Here is a 17,065-nt window from a genome sequence, read left to right as displayed (position 1 = left end):
CACTAAATAGTTTGCCAACAGCAAGAGTGACAAAACAGTATTTTCACTCTGTAATGCATTATAATTTAATGACAAACTCAACATATTTAATGTTTGACACAATCAAATATAAGTAATGATTACTGTTGTAGAGATGAATCTGGTGTTCTTTAAGGTCAGTGGAAAGCCTGCTGTGAAGTTCATGTGTATTAAGCCTAAGGGTAGTAATTTGACATAGAATTAGTGAAAGAAGGAATAGAATATTTTCCAAAAATCTCAGCTTTGTATCACCTGCTGAGATCTTTCAATAATCTGGTGGCTTAGTTTGGTGCTTTGGTAGCAGCAACATTCTTCTGAAAATTCAGGCCTTAAACTACTGAGCAGTAGTTGAAACAATATAGGAGAAATTCTGGCCCTATAACAGTTTTGTCAGTCTTAATTTGGATTATAAATTTAAAGATATTTTATCCCCTCTGTTGCTTCTTGGTTTGTTTCCTTCTTTTGCTTTCACTTTTTCTTTCAGATACTTTGCTTTTAGGATTAAAAATATACGCAAGTTGACCCTGTTCTGACCTCATTATCTCATAGCTGTGAATCCTGTATTCAGCAAATTCCAAAAAGTGTGGTTTCCAACACAATATTGAATTAATTCTCTGGTATGTTTTCCAAGCATATTAATTTAAATGTAAATGTTAATGTCTTAGATGACTTTATATATATATAGCAATAGTGTTGAGCTGTGGTTGTATAACCACTTCCATGTAAAGGTCTTTTTCAGTATTAACTTTAAATACATATAACTCTGAAAAAACTATCACTTTTTCAGGCTTTAATTTTCTATGTGCGATCTCAGTTTGTAATGAACCTTCAACCTTTTTTTTTTGTGGGTTCTCTTTGTTTATTTTTGTTTTGTTTTGTCATTTTGGTTTAAACAAATTTTTTTAAATACTTTCCTGAAAAGAAGATGAAGAAATAATTCCTCTTCACTGTAAGAAGGTTTTTAATATGTTGGTTTTAAATAGCTTTAATATTGATTTCAAACTGGTTTAGAGAAAAACATACCAAACTAAATGAAAAAAAATCAGGAAAATTTTTGCCAGTAATCAACAATATAATTTTCTTATTCCACAGAAAATTGTCTTCTTTTTTTCATGGCATTATTAGATTTAGCAAATAAGTTTATCCATCCAATTATTCCTAGCATATCTGTGGAAGACAGCAACATGATTTTGTTAGCTCCTCTTGCCAGCATTTTTTATTACAGAAATTTTCTACCAATGTTCAAACTGGGAAGTTTGATGTGTTTTCTTCCATATTTTTTGGTGAAAAATGTTACTTTGTCCTACGAGTATTTACAGAGGAATACATTTTCTAATCTGGGCAAAAGGTTTTCATTCTAACTTTCTAAATACTTTTGCCTTGCTTTAGTGCACATAAGCATTGAAGGTGTGTCTACAAAACAGTAGTTATAATTGAAATTCAGGAAGATATTTTTGCCTAGGATCCTTCGCAGTTTCATGGATGTGGATATGTTCATTCCTTTTTTTGTTTTCTTTGTCTGGAAACTTCCTTTGATTAACTAAAGGGCTGTCTTATAAAAGGTAACAGCTAGTTTTAAATCCAATAAAGTTGAAGATTGTGATGGTACATAGTACGATTGTGCCTTTAGTTTCTGGCAATAAAAGTAATGAACTTTTTCTCCAATATGTCCTGAAAACTAGAAGAGGCAGTAGCTGCCTACTCTTGACTGATTTATATAGAAGCGTAGTGGCCCATCTTGTTAAGTCTGTACAATGGGCCCTGGAATGATTTTCCAAGCACTGGTATTTGGTGCACACCTCAGCCACGCTGTGGAATTGTCCTGGGATGTAGCCCAACTGCATTATCCCTCCCTGCCCTCCACTGATGTCCTCAAAGATCTCACATGAACTCAGGCACTGAGATTGGAAGGGAACTATGGCCCATATTAATAAGAGTCTGTCCTAGTCCAGATGATCACAACTATGAAATAGATGCTGAAAAACACTTGCTGTACATATAGAAACAACAGTGGGAAGCAAACAGCTGTTTTACTTATTTGCCTACAAAAGTTTTTTTTAAATCCAAGAAACAGTACGACGAAGGAGATCTTATGTACAAGGTATTTAAATCATTCTCTAGAGCTGCATAGTGTGGACATATTGAATTCCAGAGTAGAGTTAGAAATGCTTTTAAATTCTCCAGGTGCATTCCCTCAGGATATATAAGCAATCTCCTTTGCAGTTCTGAAAATGCAATGTTCCCAAATGCATTGCAGATGTTGATTGTTCACGGCTTTTCTATGGGAGAAATCTCACATTTATCTTGCCTCTCACCATTACTCCAGAGTCCATCGAAGCCCTAAATGGGAGAATAGCCAAAGTTTTGCAAGCCACAAAGTGACAGGTTTCACCAATAGAGTAAAATGTGCAAAGATCTCTTCCACATCCATAATAACCGTAGTGGAGGACATTCAGTTAGGCATAGCTTTTAATTACGCCAGCAGTAAGACAAACCACAGCTCTGCTGTGCCATAGTGACCCTCCCCGTATGTTCTGGTGATGGGACTGTACCAGGTGGGACACAGCAGGGAAGAAAGCAGAGACAGGCTATTATCCCTCAGCACCATTAGCCTAACGGCAGGGATGAGTCCTGAGAACTTGTAAGCAAAGGATGCCCCCTTGTGCAATGGTATCACTGAGCACAAAGCCTGTAATTCTGAAATAATGTAGATTATTAGAAACATAGGCTTTCTACTAAAATGTCATGTAATTAATTAGAAGTATTTCCTTATCCATATTTTAAATCCTAATCTCTTAAATTTAGCATAATTGCAATAAAATATATGAATAGAAACCCCAAAAAAGAGTATTTCCATGAACCATATTTCAAATTTTCACAGAGCAAACATAGCTTGGAACATATTTTATTAAAGAACAGGTCCTAAACTTTTTCTTTTTTTCTTCCCAAGGGATTGCATTGGCCAATACCATATTCTGCAAACCAAAATAAAATTCAGAAGTTCAATTTAAATCTTGGCAACCCCTCAAGAACATTAAAAAGAAATTAAATCAGTTTTGGAGAGACAAGCTGTTATATTTTAACTTTCTTTTTACATAAAATTTAAACGAATATTTTCTTTTTAGAATCTGTCCATAGCATATGACCAAGACCCTCCTGCAGTGACCAGTTAACTGACCCACTTATGTTAGTTAAAATATAGCAAAGAATTTTAAAGGGATCTTAGGACTGCCATACACCAACTACGGTATGGTTGACTGGTTTTTACCTTCCCTCTTGCTAAGGACACATTTTTACAGACAACCGAAACAGCCCAGCAACCCTTCTTTTGCTTTTGGACTAGCTTGTACATCATGTCTACAGCTATGTACCCTGGTACCCAAAAGAGGTTGCAGACATTGAAACTGCCTGTTGGCTAAGGTCCATTAGCTCGTGGTTGACCCCAAATCAAAACTAGGAACAGGCAGACAGAGTGGCAGCTGGCCCATACCTGTCGGCTCTGCCCAGAAAAATTTAGCAGAACTGAGATAACCTACCTGCGCCCATGTTCGCTTTAGTTACTAGTACAGAGTTTGTCCTTGGTGAGCTATAGGGACATTTCCCCATTAATATAAAATATGGTTTTAAACCAATAATCAATAACTTTGGGTTTTATGGAAAACCTGCTGATGATTTTGAAAGAAGTTGAATCATTTGCTTAAGTATTTATAAGGGAACAATCCTGAAGGATTTCTGGCAACATCCAAGGTATTTATAAGAGGGGCTCAATACAAGTAAAAGCAGTCACTGCTGAATCTTCCCTTGGACTGATGCATAGTGCAGTTAAGAAAATTTATTACAATGAAGAATATGAAGATTTGCTTAATACTGCAGAGCAAAGAGTGACCTTATTGTGCCAAATGTACATTGCAGACTAAGTAAAAATAAAAATAAGTGTGTGATGGAGGAACTCTTGAAAGATGCTGATATACACAGTTTCAATGATAAATTAAAGATGTCTCTATTTAATAAGGTTAGTTACTTCTATGAATGTTTAAAACTTCAGGTTTTTATTTACTAAGGAAGAAGCCATCTAATAAAGGCAATACAAGTGTTACTTCAAACATAAACCAGTGTAAATTGGGTTACAGTTTAGCTGCAGGTTATTAAAGCAGATACAGTATTACGTATTATTATGTATAGCAGTACTATGAGGATGAGAAAGAAGCACAGATGTTAATAGAAACAGATCCAGGAAATGGAGGTGAAGTGAGTACTCAGCAGCATAATCCTCAAACACATATGCTGAACCAGAATCTTCCATCACGGCACACTGAAGTTGTAGGCCAGGTTGGATTTGTATCATTCTACACCAGGCGAGACTGATTTGATACAGAGTTTTGGAATTAATGTTTTGCACAGCTCCTTTATTGGCTGACTGTTCTGCCGAGTTACTGAATGTATTTTAAGTAAAAGCACATTAACAAACTGCAGCTATGCCAGATGGATAGTTTTGGTCCTCTGTCAGAGCACCCTGTTGCACTACTTCTGTAGTTTAAAATACGCCAAAGCTGTGAACTGCAGAGGTACAGAACAAAACAGTATCAATATACACACAACTTAAAAGGATTTTTTGTTGACTTCAGGACTCTAGCTCCCATTTCCTTTGAAGAGAGCTTGGCATATTGCCCCTAACTGCACTTTGAAAAATGTTCTAGTGAACACAGTCCAGTGACAATATGATTTTATTGCTTGAAAATCTTAATTTTGAGTGTCTTCAGGATGCTTTACCTTGAAGCATGGCAGGTCTTTCAGCACTAGCTCAGACGTCCACAGAGTTGCACCTAAAATGGAAATGAGACAGAATGCTGATGTCTAAACACAAAAAATTCCTCCACAAAATGCAGCTCTAGTGATAGAACTTATTCACTGTCTGTGATGTCATCCTCAAAAATTTTTAAGTTATTGTAGATTCCCAGTAATATAGCTCTTACTTACTCTCTGTTATATTCCAAAAATTAAGTATAATTGTATGTGAGCACAGATTCAACATGTAGCCCTGGCAGAAGCCTTTGTGTACTGATGGGTGCTTTCATCTGAGACAGTCCTGATGCACCTATTTGATCCCTTACAAAGTCCTAGTGGCAGGACTGCAAACTTGGGAAGCTGGAGGGGTGGGTTTGGTGTCTTCTTCCTCCTCACAGAACTTATGTCCACACTGCCCATTGTACAAAACAATACGCTACTCATGGGCTAGAGCTTGGTATATTACCCTGCCACTTGGACTGAAGCTGTGCAAAACAGAGCATAGATCTTGTCATCTACAGGAAAAAAAAAAAAAAGTTCTGTATGCTGTTAGTTAAAACTGTAATAACCAAATAATGCCATTTTTCTGTGTGTAGGCTCTATGATGTATATATGTTTGTCTTCTACATCCCTCCTTTTTCAACAGAAGAAGATGAAAATTCATTCAGATCCTTGTTTAGATAAGATGCTGGGGGAAAAAAATGTGCAAGACAACATAAAACAAAGATATGGGTGAGGACAATGCACTATGATGCAGAATTTCACAACAAATGAGTTAAAAAGTAAACAGAAACCAATTTTATTTAGTTTCTTCCACAATGACATTTTTTGTCATCGATTAAATGTAAGTAATACCATAATTTGGAAGCAAAGTACTAGTGAAAAGAGAGGTTGAGCACAAGCAAGGTACTTGTGCTCCTTTTTGCTGAGGCACAAGCAAGAATTCATGCACCATCATTCTGGTTACAGAAACCCCCTTTCTTTTGCAACAGGAGGCCTGGACAGCAGTGTTGTGAGCAGGAAGCGACTCATTCCAAATGTACCACTTTGTATTTTATTACTTTTAAAAAATTTATTCTAGCAAGAAATTAATGTGTCTCATATGACTGGAATTACCTGGATTCTCACTTATTACTGATTGTCCATCAAAAATTGTTCTATAACTAAATACTCTGCTATAAGAAAACATGCCTGAATGTACAGGAGCTTAAATTTACAACTTCCTTTCTTTGTGTCACTCTTCTGAAGCTAGCTGCTTTTTTATGCCCTGTGAAATCTAATTTAGAGATATTCAAGTTATCCTCAGGTTTTTCTAGGCCCTTTAGAGCAAAAGAAATGTTAATGATCTCATACACACTTTACCCACATTTGCAATTTAGCAGACAAACTCTGCAGTGTTCTCTTTCTACAGTTTAAAAATATTCAGGATTTAATGGGGAAACTTGACAAGTGAAGCAGTGGTTTCAAGTGCTGCATATAAATCTTAAGCACAGAGAGTTACAGGCTGATTCAGTCTCTCATAGCATTGTATTGTACAAATAAAATAGCATAACACATAGAAGAAAATTTTTAACATTCTCACTGCTATTATTCTCTCTCAAGATGTATTTCTGCTCTGCTGATTTTCTGTTGTTTTCACAACATATTAGTGTGCTCCAGAGAACTTGGCAATTAAGGTAAAGATTTATATTTTCGAGCCAGATAAATTTCAAAAGGTTCAGCACTTCAGACCTGCTCATATAATCATACTACATTTCTGAATTTCCACAACATTCTCTTCAGATAAGCCACCACTCCCATGATTCTTACGAGTACAAAAGCCAAGGGCTTGCTCTGAGCTCCTCAGAACTATCTGAAGAAGCAGAAGAAAGTGCCCTCCTTCTGCTCGTATATGTAGAAGGAGGTACAGGGCTTCACTGTACAGATACTCAATGGAATATATGTTTCTTGTGCCTTCTTTATGAGTTATGCTTTTCCAAGCCAGGGCAGGCTTTATGCTGAATACTAATTATATCTTATTTTTGAAATAAAGAGAAGCTAGGATTCTACATTGTGCAGTCTTCAGACATATTAAGAGCTTTCTGTTACCTATTAAAAACTGATGAGAAACACCCCCCAACCCCCAAATGGCAATAATGTTTAGTTATTCACAAGGAAAATACAGTATGCATGTATGCATAAATACATGTATGCACAGGAAACACTGCCTTCCTTATCTGTCTCTTGGTTTGGATCGGAGTCTTTCCTATGCTAACATTGATAGTCTTTGTGATTTTTTATGAGTGTAAAGACTCTAAGTATATTTAACAAGAAAAGAGCTTAATCTACACATCACTTCTGAACTAGATCCAACCTCTCCTAATTAATCACTTGGTTCCTCAGCCTCTCATTCTTATTGGTATTTTCACAGTTCTTCTACAATGGCTGAAGACTAAGCCTGCAGAAAAAAGTAGATAACATCTTTCTGCTATCTCAGCTCCCAGAACTTGCTTCCCAAACAAATGTCTACCTCAGTACAAAGAAGCTACAAACAGGGGATGGGGCATAGATGGAAGTCCCCACTTTCTCTGTTGATACTAATTAGGCATTAGATCATTCTAGCTCTACTGTAAACATGTATTATAAGGTCACTAGTTATGTGGCTATATTATTTTGTCTTTCTGTGTTTCAAAGGAAACACAAGCTTGCAAGTCTTTCTAAGACACATTGAATGTACTGACATTCCAGCCTTCCATTTAACTGCTGACCACCTACCTCACTGCCTTTCCCATCAGTTTTACCTGTCAGGGGAAAAGGTCCTTTTGAAAGTGGCAGGCAATAAGTTTTCACAAAGTAGCATGTACTTTAAGACAAAGTGGGTGAAAAGGAGTCCCGCCGTGCCCCCCCCCCCCCCCCCATCTTTCTTTAAGTTTTAAAGCAAAGCTAAACTGTGCTGACTAAACGGACTAAACTAAACTGACTGAACTGTGTTTAGCCCCACTGGCAGAAACTGATTAGGTTCTGGAACTCATCACTTCTTTGAGTCAAAATCATCAGTAATCCTGTACGTAAAATTAAAGCACAAAGCAATACTGAATACTTTTAAAGTACTTTTTTTCGTAAACAGAGAGAAACTACTAAACCAAAATTTAATTCTATTGTGCAAAATGTACTACTTCTTCCCATACATCTCCTTTCTTTTCCAATCCATTCTGAGATTTTATAATCAGAAGCACTTGCAGAATGCAGAAGTAGAGCTTGTCTTGTAACACCCTTTTGTTAGAGTGCATTTGCTTCCCTTCCAAGTATTTACTTCCTCAGAAAATGTAATACTGCTGGATTTGCCCCAGTAAACATGGAAAGCATGATTCTTAGTTAGTCAAAATCAGCAATGCTTCAGTTAAGACATTTCCTGATTCTGCTCTGACTCCTCTCACAGATTTGACCACCACTGTTTTCTGGAATCTGCGTGTCACTGTAGAGTCTTAACCACCATACATAGGGAAGCTTGTTATTTGACGTTTAGAACCTGCTTTGTCTAACTTGTCCAACAAGCCTTTTGCCCTATTAAGACAGATTATATAATCCTAAAAATTGCACTATACATGCAGTAAACCCACAGGGATTAATTTACTGCAAAACAAATTGCCAAAGGAGAAGAAAGAACATTAAAATTGATCTATAGAGACAGCTTAAAAAAGAAAAAAAAATCATAACTTTCAGCAAATATTCTCCCTGCTGGCCTACTGTCCGCTGAAAATGCTGTGCTTCCGAAATCAGTGCTATCATAATAGTCCGTAATTACAATGTTCTCATTAGGTATGTATATTAATTATGCCACATAAATCAATTCCTCTTAATACTGTTGGCTGTTTTTCAGTAGCAACTAGAGGTGTGCCCAGCTAAAACTCCATTGTACTGGAATAAATGTCAGTCCTGGCCTGCAAGAGATTGCGGTTGAAAGGACAAAAACTAACAAGTACTGGGATAGAAGAATAAATGTGGTAGGAATGATAAGGGGTTAGTTTAACACAAGTAATATAAATTCGTGTAAAAAAGCTCAGGTCACAATTTCCTACTTGCCTATAGACTAGGACATGGCAATATTCTGTACATGAAATGTCAGAAAGGAGTCTTCTTTATTTATCTAGGGACTTAATGAACTCAGAGGTACCTTATTCCTGTAAAATTTAATAGTTAAAATTATGTTCAAATACTTTGGATGATATAAACAAATCCCAAGACCATTTTGCTATTTATTGCTTCCCAGAATAATTTCTTTAAACAGCAGACATACTAAGGTAAATGTTTTTAAGCTTTGGGGTCAAAGGAGGGGGGAAGGAGATTTTAAAAGATTTGTGGGTATGCATATATGTCTGAAATTTGGTCTCTAAGTCCCCAGTATTAGGTATCCAAAAACTGAAAAATGAAAAATAATAATGCTATCCCCAAGGTTTGAGGAAGGTAAACACAAAGTACATAGTGTACCTGGAATTTAAAAAATCCCTCCAACTAGAAGCAGCTATTAAAAAAACTATTTGAATGTTTAGAAGTCTTGATTAAAAAGCAGTAATAAATTTACAACTCTTAAACCAGCTTCATAAAAGATATGAGCAAACACAAAACCAAAAGATATGAACATAGATTGACTGAGGATGAGTGAAGAAAATACGCTATACAAGACCATACATAATAACAGCTGCTTCCAAAAAATATAAAAGCTCATTATGCATTTAAATGTGAGCAATAAAATTTTGACATCTGGATTAATTACTCTAAATTAATTTACAGTTTTGGTGCCTAGACTTAGAAAAAATATTTTTCTAGAAGACTCCAATAGCATCTGTGGCACTTCACTGACTGGGAGGAAAGGAGGCACCTACTAGCTCCTCTACACTTCATACTTAGAAGTAAATGATATTCTTAAGTAAAACAAACAGGATTAAATTCCTGAACTGAATATTGGGGAGTGATATCAACATAAGGAAGTAGAAAAGAAAGGAAAAAAACTTATGAGTAAACTAGGATTTTGGCAACCAGTATCAACGTCATAAAGATTAGGCAACGTACTGTGCTAGTATTGACAGAGAAGTAGTTACGCTAGATACGATCCATGGACACCATTAGGTAACTTTGTAGGTGTGTGAGTATTGCATACTGGAAACCTGTGGCATCCCAAAATAGAACATAATATTCATTCCCTGATCACACTATCATACGGATTACTTTTCTCTGTTTTAGTCCACCTAGATCTAAATACTGAAAACGAATATAAGATCATTAATTGCTATCTTTTAAAATGTTTTGCTGATTTTACACTGAGGATGGGAATACTTCTTTCCACATAGATGTCCTATGTGGACATTCAGATGGGACAGAGTTCATTGTCTTTCTAGTAGCTGGTATAGTGCTATGTTTTTGAGCTAGGTATGAGAAGAATGTTGATAACACTGATGTTTTCAGATGTTGCTAAGTAATGTTTAGTCTAAAGTCAGGGATTTTTCAGCTTCTGATGTCCAGCCAGTGAGAAGGCTGGAGGAGCACAAGAAGTTGGGAGGGGACACAGCCAGGGCAGCTGACCCAAAGTGGCCAGTGGGCACTTTGACATCATGCCCAGTATATAAACTGGGGGCAGTGGGGGTGGGGGGATCGCTGCTTGGGGACCAAGTGGGCGTCAATCAGCGGGTGGTGAGCAATTGCATTGTGCATCATTTCCAATCCTTTTATTATTGCTGTTGCCATTTTATTAGTGTTATCGTTATCATGATTAGTTTCTTCTTTTCTGTTCTATTAAACCGTTCTTATCTCAACCCACGAGTTTTACTTCTTTTCCTGATTCTTTTCCCCATCCCACTGGGGGGCTGGGGGGCGGTGAGCGGCTGCATGGTGCTTGGTTGCAGAGAAAACAGCATTAAATCTTCCAAGGCAACTAGCTGAGTAAGCAAATTATTCAGCACATGAAAGGAAGTGTCATGACAAACAAGATAATTAAAAAGGACCCTCCAGTTACCTTCTGGCCATTGGGTTCCATCATCAGCTTCGATGAAGTAGCAAATGCTAATTAGCCCCTGTGGGTAAAAGGGGCACTTCCAGTTAATGTCAAAGCCAAATAATGTTATAAATGTAATTGATAACTACGCTCTTGCATCAGCTACTAGACCAAAATGCGTTTTTCATCAACACCAACAATTCAGGATGAAAATAAAAGTATAAAAAATAAACAAGGTGTCAGACAATTAAATAGTAGGCTAGCTTGATTTTCTTAGCTGATACTACAAGTGACAACAGCAACAAAAAAATACTTTTGTCTAAATGTTACAAAGATGTCAGAAATTATTGCATTTTCAAAGATTTTAGTTTTGATTGATTAAGGCTAAAGAGAATTATTTTCTGATTTTTTATTTCCCTCCACACACTTTCATATTTCAGACTTTCCTTTGAGTATCTCAGAAATACAGATTTTTAAATGTGTGTATGTTTTCTGAAAAAGTCTGAGAAAACTATGTGTATCTTATGCAATCCAAGACTGCATTTCAACATCCCAGAAGTTTGTGTTTCTATATATTTTCTATATATTTAATAATTACCAACAAATTTATGAAAGCATTAAAGAAATATGAATATTAAGCATTTTTTTTCATTCAAGTCTCTTCTCCAAACTCCTATTTTACATTATTAATTGCTACTCACACATCTTCCATGATTCTTTTACTGATCCTTGCACAATACCAATGACAAAAAAATCTAGTTTATTAAATAAGTCATTGGAAAGGATCTGTGAACAAAACCCACCATGTTGCTTAAACTGTAACTTGTTTCTTTTCCTTCTGTTAATCAATCCTACTTTTTGGCCATTTATCTGTCCTTCTTTGGGTTGTCTACCCTGTACTGAAGAAGGCCATATCATACTAATTCTCTTCCGGTGTTACAAGTTCCATATTAGACCAATTCACTTTTTGTCAAGAGCTCTCCTATTGGTATACTCTTTCAGAATCTCATTTTGCTGGTAAATAAATCTTTCTTCAAATTTCCAGCCTAAATATATTAATAGACAGCTCATATATATTCTAGTATCAATGCTATCAATTTAATTTTTTTCCTTACTTCCTTGTCTGCACTTGGTGATAATATTTCTATGCCTTCTCAGGCTTCCTTTCTCTCTCCTCTCTTCAGACAGGCAATCCAATTTGCTCATCACTCTGGTATCTCCTCTTCTAGTTTGTCTCAGGCATCAGTCCAGCTTTGCTGAATGTAAATGACCACAAAAGTAATTTTTATTAGCTTTGTATCAGGATGGCTTGTATCTACTATCCTTGTTGAAGATCACTATTCTTTGTCTATTTGTTTGAGACATGGCATGAACCTGTGGAATACAAGATACATTGTATGACATGTTAACAACCAAAAATATTCTGGTGAACTAAATTCACTTCTAGGATGAATCTTCCATGTCATGACAGACACAGTTCATGATCTTGAGTAAATCACTGAACAAAAGGCTGAGGAACTGAAGTACAACTAGAATCTGTCCAGTTGTGGCTGAACAGATTATAGAAAGGTAGTGGTCAGTACCTCAACACATTATTATAGTAGTGCTTCACCACAGCTCTAAGAAAACTTAGATAAATAAAGACTGTCCTCCTAGCTCCCATGTTTAGAATTGGTAATTTATTAGAGCTTTGAAAAGACCATATAAAATCCCTGAACATTTTATTCTTTTCTATACTGAACTTTAGATGAAAAAACTATGGAGGAAGAAAAGATATTCTTTACTTATTTGACAAGGGATGAAAAAGAAGAAATGATGGTTCAGATTCTGATCAAATAACATTTTTCTGGTCCCACTTTATTTGCTATTACAGTGGTGCTGCCTAATTAATTCCCACTGTTTTTCAAAAATGTGGTGTTTTTTTAAGCTGTGATGAAAATTCCAGTATTTAAATTGCTTGACAGTAAACTTGAAAATATACCTGGGATTATTCTGTCCATGGCAAAATGGAGAATGCTGTGATCCTGGATCAGATTACCTGTGGTTTCAGAACAGAATTATTATATTGCATACATTTACAAGGGGGAAAAAAATTAATTGTTGGCTTACATATCTGATTAAATACTCTGTGATTCTTTCATGTGTTAGGGTTCTTTCCTATAGTGATAGAATGCATGTTCTGGAGGATGGAGACAAACCAGTACCCATGGCAAGTATCCTGTGACTTTCCCCAAACACACTAAGCAGTGAAACAGTTAAGATGCTCTACAAAAAACACCACAAGACCCACTTTGTCATTCTTCTCCCCCAAAGCTAAGGTTATTGCATTTATACAGCTAAGATCATAAAACTGTATTCTTTTCCTGGAGTATTGTTTTGAAATAACAATTATTCTTGGTTTATGCCACTCAATGAGAAGGATGTGGCCTTTAGTCAGGGTTTTTTTTCCAACTGCAATGCTTATTCAACAACTGTGTAAGAAAATAACTTGACTCTAAACCTGAATCTTTCTGGTAACACAATGCTCAGTTCCATTACCAGTTATTGTAGACAGTGAAAGTGTTGTGACATTGGATCAACAAGCATGTGCTTATGAGTGAAGTTCTTTTAAATTACGTGCAAAACTGACTTATCAACAGATGTATCATTCTCTGCTTAGGAAAATGGTTCACCTGAAATGGCAAATGAGTCTGGCATTTAAATATTCTGAATTGATTGGTGGTGTAACATGCAGAAGTATAGTAATCTCTTCTGTAAGTGAAGGGATAAATGCAACATAATGCCTATGTATTTTTATGTGAAAATATGGTCTGGTTTGTGAACATTCATGATCAAATGCTTTATAATTTTATCTCCATCTTTGTGGTTCAGTGCTGCCATATTGTGCCGCTTGCCTCTAATGAAGTAATTAAAAAAAAAAGGTACAGCAGAAAGTATCAGAAGAGTCTTTTGTTCTTTCAGAGAATTAGAAGTATATATGGAGGAAATTAAAAGTAATGTGGAGGTAGCTCAGGCATCACAGACTCCTATATGTGTTAAACATAGATTTATCCCAACATAACCCCTTTACCAGAAAGAGAAACACATGAGTACAGAGAGCTATATATATGGGAAAATCAAGCCTTACTCGGAGTATACACAATTCTAATTATGAAAATGTTTTGACAAAGTCTTTCTTTATATTAAAATAGTCACAGGTAGTCACATGACTTGAAATGTAATTTATGATCTACTGCATTTGGGAACTTCAATCTGCAAAACAGACTTTCTATCCCAAAGCACCCAAAGATTCTATTAAACTGGAAGAAACTTATTGTCCTTAATATTCCATCTTAGAATTTCCTTTTTCTCTCCATATGTCTGAGAGAATCTTTCTCTTACTATCTTGTATTTGGCTTAATAGTTTTCCATGACAGAAGATGTCCTTCCGTGTTGTGCCCAGAGGCTGACTAGCATATGATTTTGGACTATGATAGTTCCACATCATAAACTAAACAAAAAATAAACACACTTCTAGTAAAAAAAATATTAAAAAATCAATATTCAAAGTAGTCTTTATTTGCTCAAAGCCTTCATTATCTCTTCCTAGGTGGTACAAATCAAGCCAACTTGCCAGCTTTTCAGTAATGCAAAATGCTTCCTACTTGGGCCCTTTCCAACCTGCTTCTAAATGCGTTTGTTCATCAGCTCTCAAGTCAACACAATATTATGTAGGTGACAATAAACTAAATTAATCAGCAAAAAAATCCTTTGGATGTAATCATGGTGCAGCCATGGGGAAAAGCTGTTAGTAGAGAAGTGCTTGATAGTTTACAGACCTCTGCAACAGATTAGGAGTTGATGCTCATGGAAATAGTTTCTAATAAAGAAACCTAAATGAATAAAAGATGCAGCAGCACATGCCTAGAGAGATTCTAAAATACTAGACAATCAAAGAGAGGAAAAAAAGATGATTAAAAGCAAAGAATAAAATCTTCATGCCATCACTGATCTTTTGGCGTTAAAGGAAGATTTAAAATGTTACTTGGGTATAATTTTACCTCACTTGTTATAAAAATGTTACAAAAATCCATTCTTTCCCCAGTGCCCTCCCAGTCTGCAGGTAGAACTGAACCCACTGCTTTCATTAACAGACAAAATATGGATTTGTCCGTGTAAAATAATTGTCAGCATCAGTGTGCAAGAAGTAGGGGTACTCTACATTTACAAAAGGTAAGAGCAGAAATGTGGGTTGTTTTAATGGGTTATTTGCCACTCCCAGAACAAAGGTTTTATGCTCCTAAGACTCTATTGTCAGTTACGGAAACAGTAGTTGAAAGCACCTCAGAAGTAAATTAATTCTATCAAGGGATGTGAAAAACATTTCAGTCCTTCATCATTAATTGTGCATAAATGTTCCTCTAATAGGGGATTGTAACATAAATAGTGCAATAATGACCCTTGATTTTAGTCTTGTTATTGGTTTTACAGTTTTTGTCCTAAATCAGTTTCTAGGAATCTTTTCTTGTAACACAGAAAAAGAAACAGTATTTGCATGTGACTCCTATGTAGATTCAGTTATAATTAGAGGAGGTAAAAAAGGCAAGCCTTATTTTGACAAGTTACTTTGATTATTTTATAACTTAAATAGTAAAATATAAATGATATGTCTCTATAAAATTGCATGGGGAAAGGTTAACATGAAGGAAAAGGTGACTCAAAATTAAAATAAATCAAGAACTAAAAAAAATGGATACAAACAGGGTGGTATCAACAACCTGTAGAGAATAAAAGAACAAAAACAAGTTTGTATTTTAAAAAAAGAGCAATCAGAGTTGCAACTGAGTACTGAAAACCCTTTTAACTTGGTTTGGAGGTAAGACAACCTTTAGGACTTTTAAATTGGCTTCTTCCATACTGATGTACCTTAACAATATTTTATTTGCAAAACTGTTGAGCAGCTACTACCCCATAAAAACCAGTAATGCATATAACCTTCAAAAGTAAGCCTATTTTTTATATAGGAACTTCAGTAAAACCTATGGATTTTTGCCATTAGGCAATCCGATTGGGAAGTTTGGGCATGTGCAAAGTTTTGCTTGCATATAAATCATTACAACTTACAAAAATTTATGGAAACAGGTAAATTCATTCGTAAAGACAAACTTTCAGGCACTGAGCAACTAACTGCATATATTCACAAAATACACGTTACAAGTCATGAAGTTACCTTAACGTATAGAAGGAACACTGTATTTTAATCCCTTTAACCACATTGACTATGCTAATACAGTTTTGAATGCTCACTTTTGAAAGAAGTGATATCTTTCAGATAGATACTGTACAGTTCTGTTTTGTGAATTGACTGAGACAGATGTTTGTGCAAAGGAAGGACTGAAGTTCTCACCATAGTTTTTGGTGAGAAATTCACAACCTGAAAACTTCACTTTCATTGTTCCACCCAGCTATGATGACACCCTCATTATGGCAGCACACAAAACTTTACATACAGGAGTAGTGACACTCTAGTTGACACAAAAAGAGAAACATCCATGTTCAAAGTAAGAAAAGCAGTAACTCAGAATTGCTTTTGTATGTCTCTTCTCTGGTGGAACTTAAACAAACCATGAATGTTAGATGTTCTCCTTTGGTAAAGAAACAGATACACATTTGCTACCACATACTTACAGACCAATTTAAAACTCCTGGCGTCATTTAGGGGAAGTACTCATAAATCTTAGCTCAAACCTAAACTAAAATTCCTCTATAACCAGTTTTAATCAATGGAAAGGAGTCTAATTTAAAGTATTTTTCTTTCTGACTAACTTTTAGATATCTAAAAGATTTGATGGTGCATTTAACATAGGTGTTAATAGAAAAAGACAGGTGTCTTCACAGGTTTACATGACACATCATAAGCGAGCTATCTAAAATGGGTGAGCTGGATTGCCCCAAGGCTATCATGAATGAGTGAATTGCTGTCCCAGCACACAATAAACCTGTGGAAATGCCTGTCTTGCCAGAGGCATTGGAGACAGCCAGCCTATTCTGGCTGCCCAGCTTTTAAATGCCAAAATTGAGCTGCTTTCAAGCCCATCTGTAACTATTCCAATTGTTTTCTGGAAGAAGTTGTCTCTTTCAAATTAGCATAATGGGAGCCAAGCCTCACTAGGCTGAATTTATAAATACCTGTCTGAGACTCTTTCTACTAGCACCAGTTGCTTTAGAATAGACCATAGTGTAATGTAAGGCTATAACTCTAAGGGCTCCACTATACTCTCTCTCCCTGCCCCTCCCCTTTCTCACTTTCTATGC

The sequence above is a fragment of the Accipiter gentilis genome, chromosome 16 (assembly GCF_929443795.1).
Source record: "Accipiter gentilis chromosome 16, bAccGen1.1, whole genome shotgun sequence".
NCBI classification, from domain to species: domain Eukaryota; kingdom Metazoa; phylum Chordata; class Aves; order Accipitriformes; family Accipitridae; genus Astur; species Astur gentilis.
Note: the sequence above shows the minus strand (reverse complement) of the source record.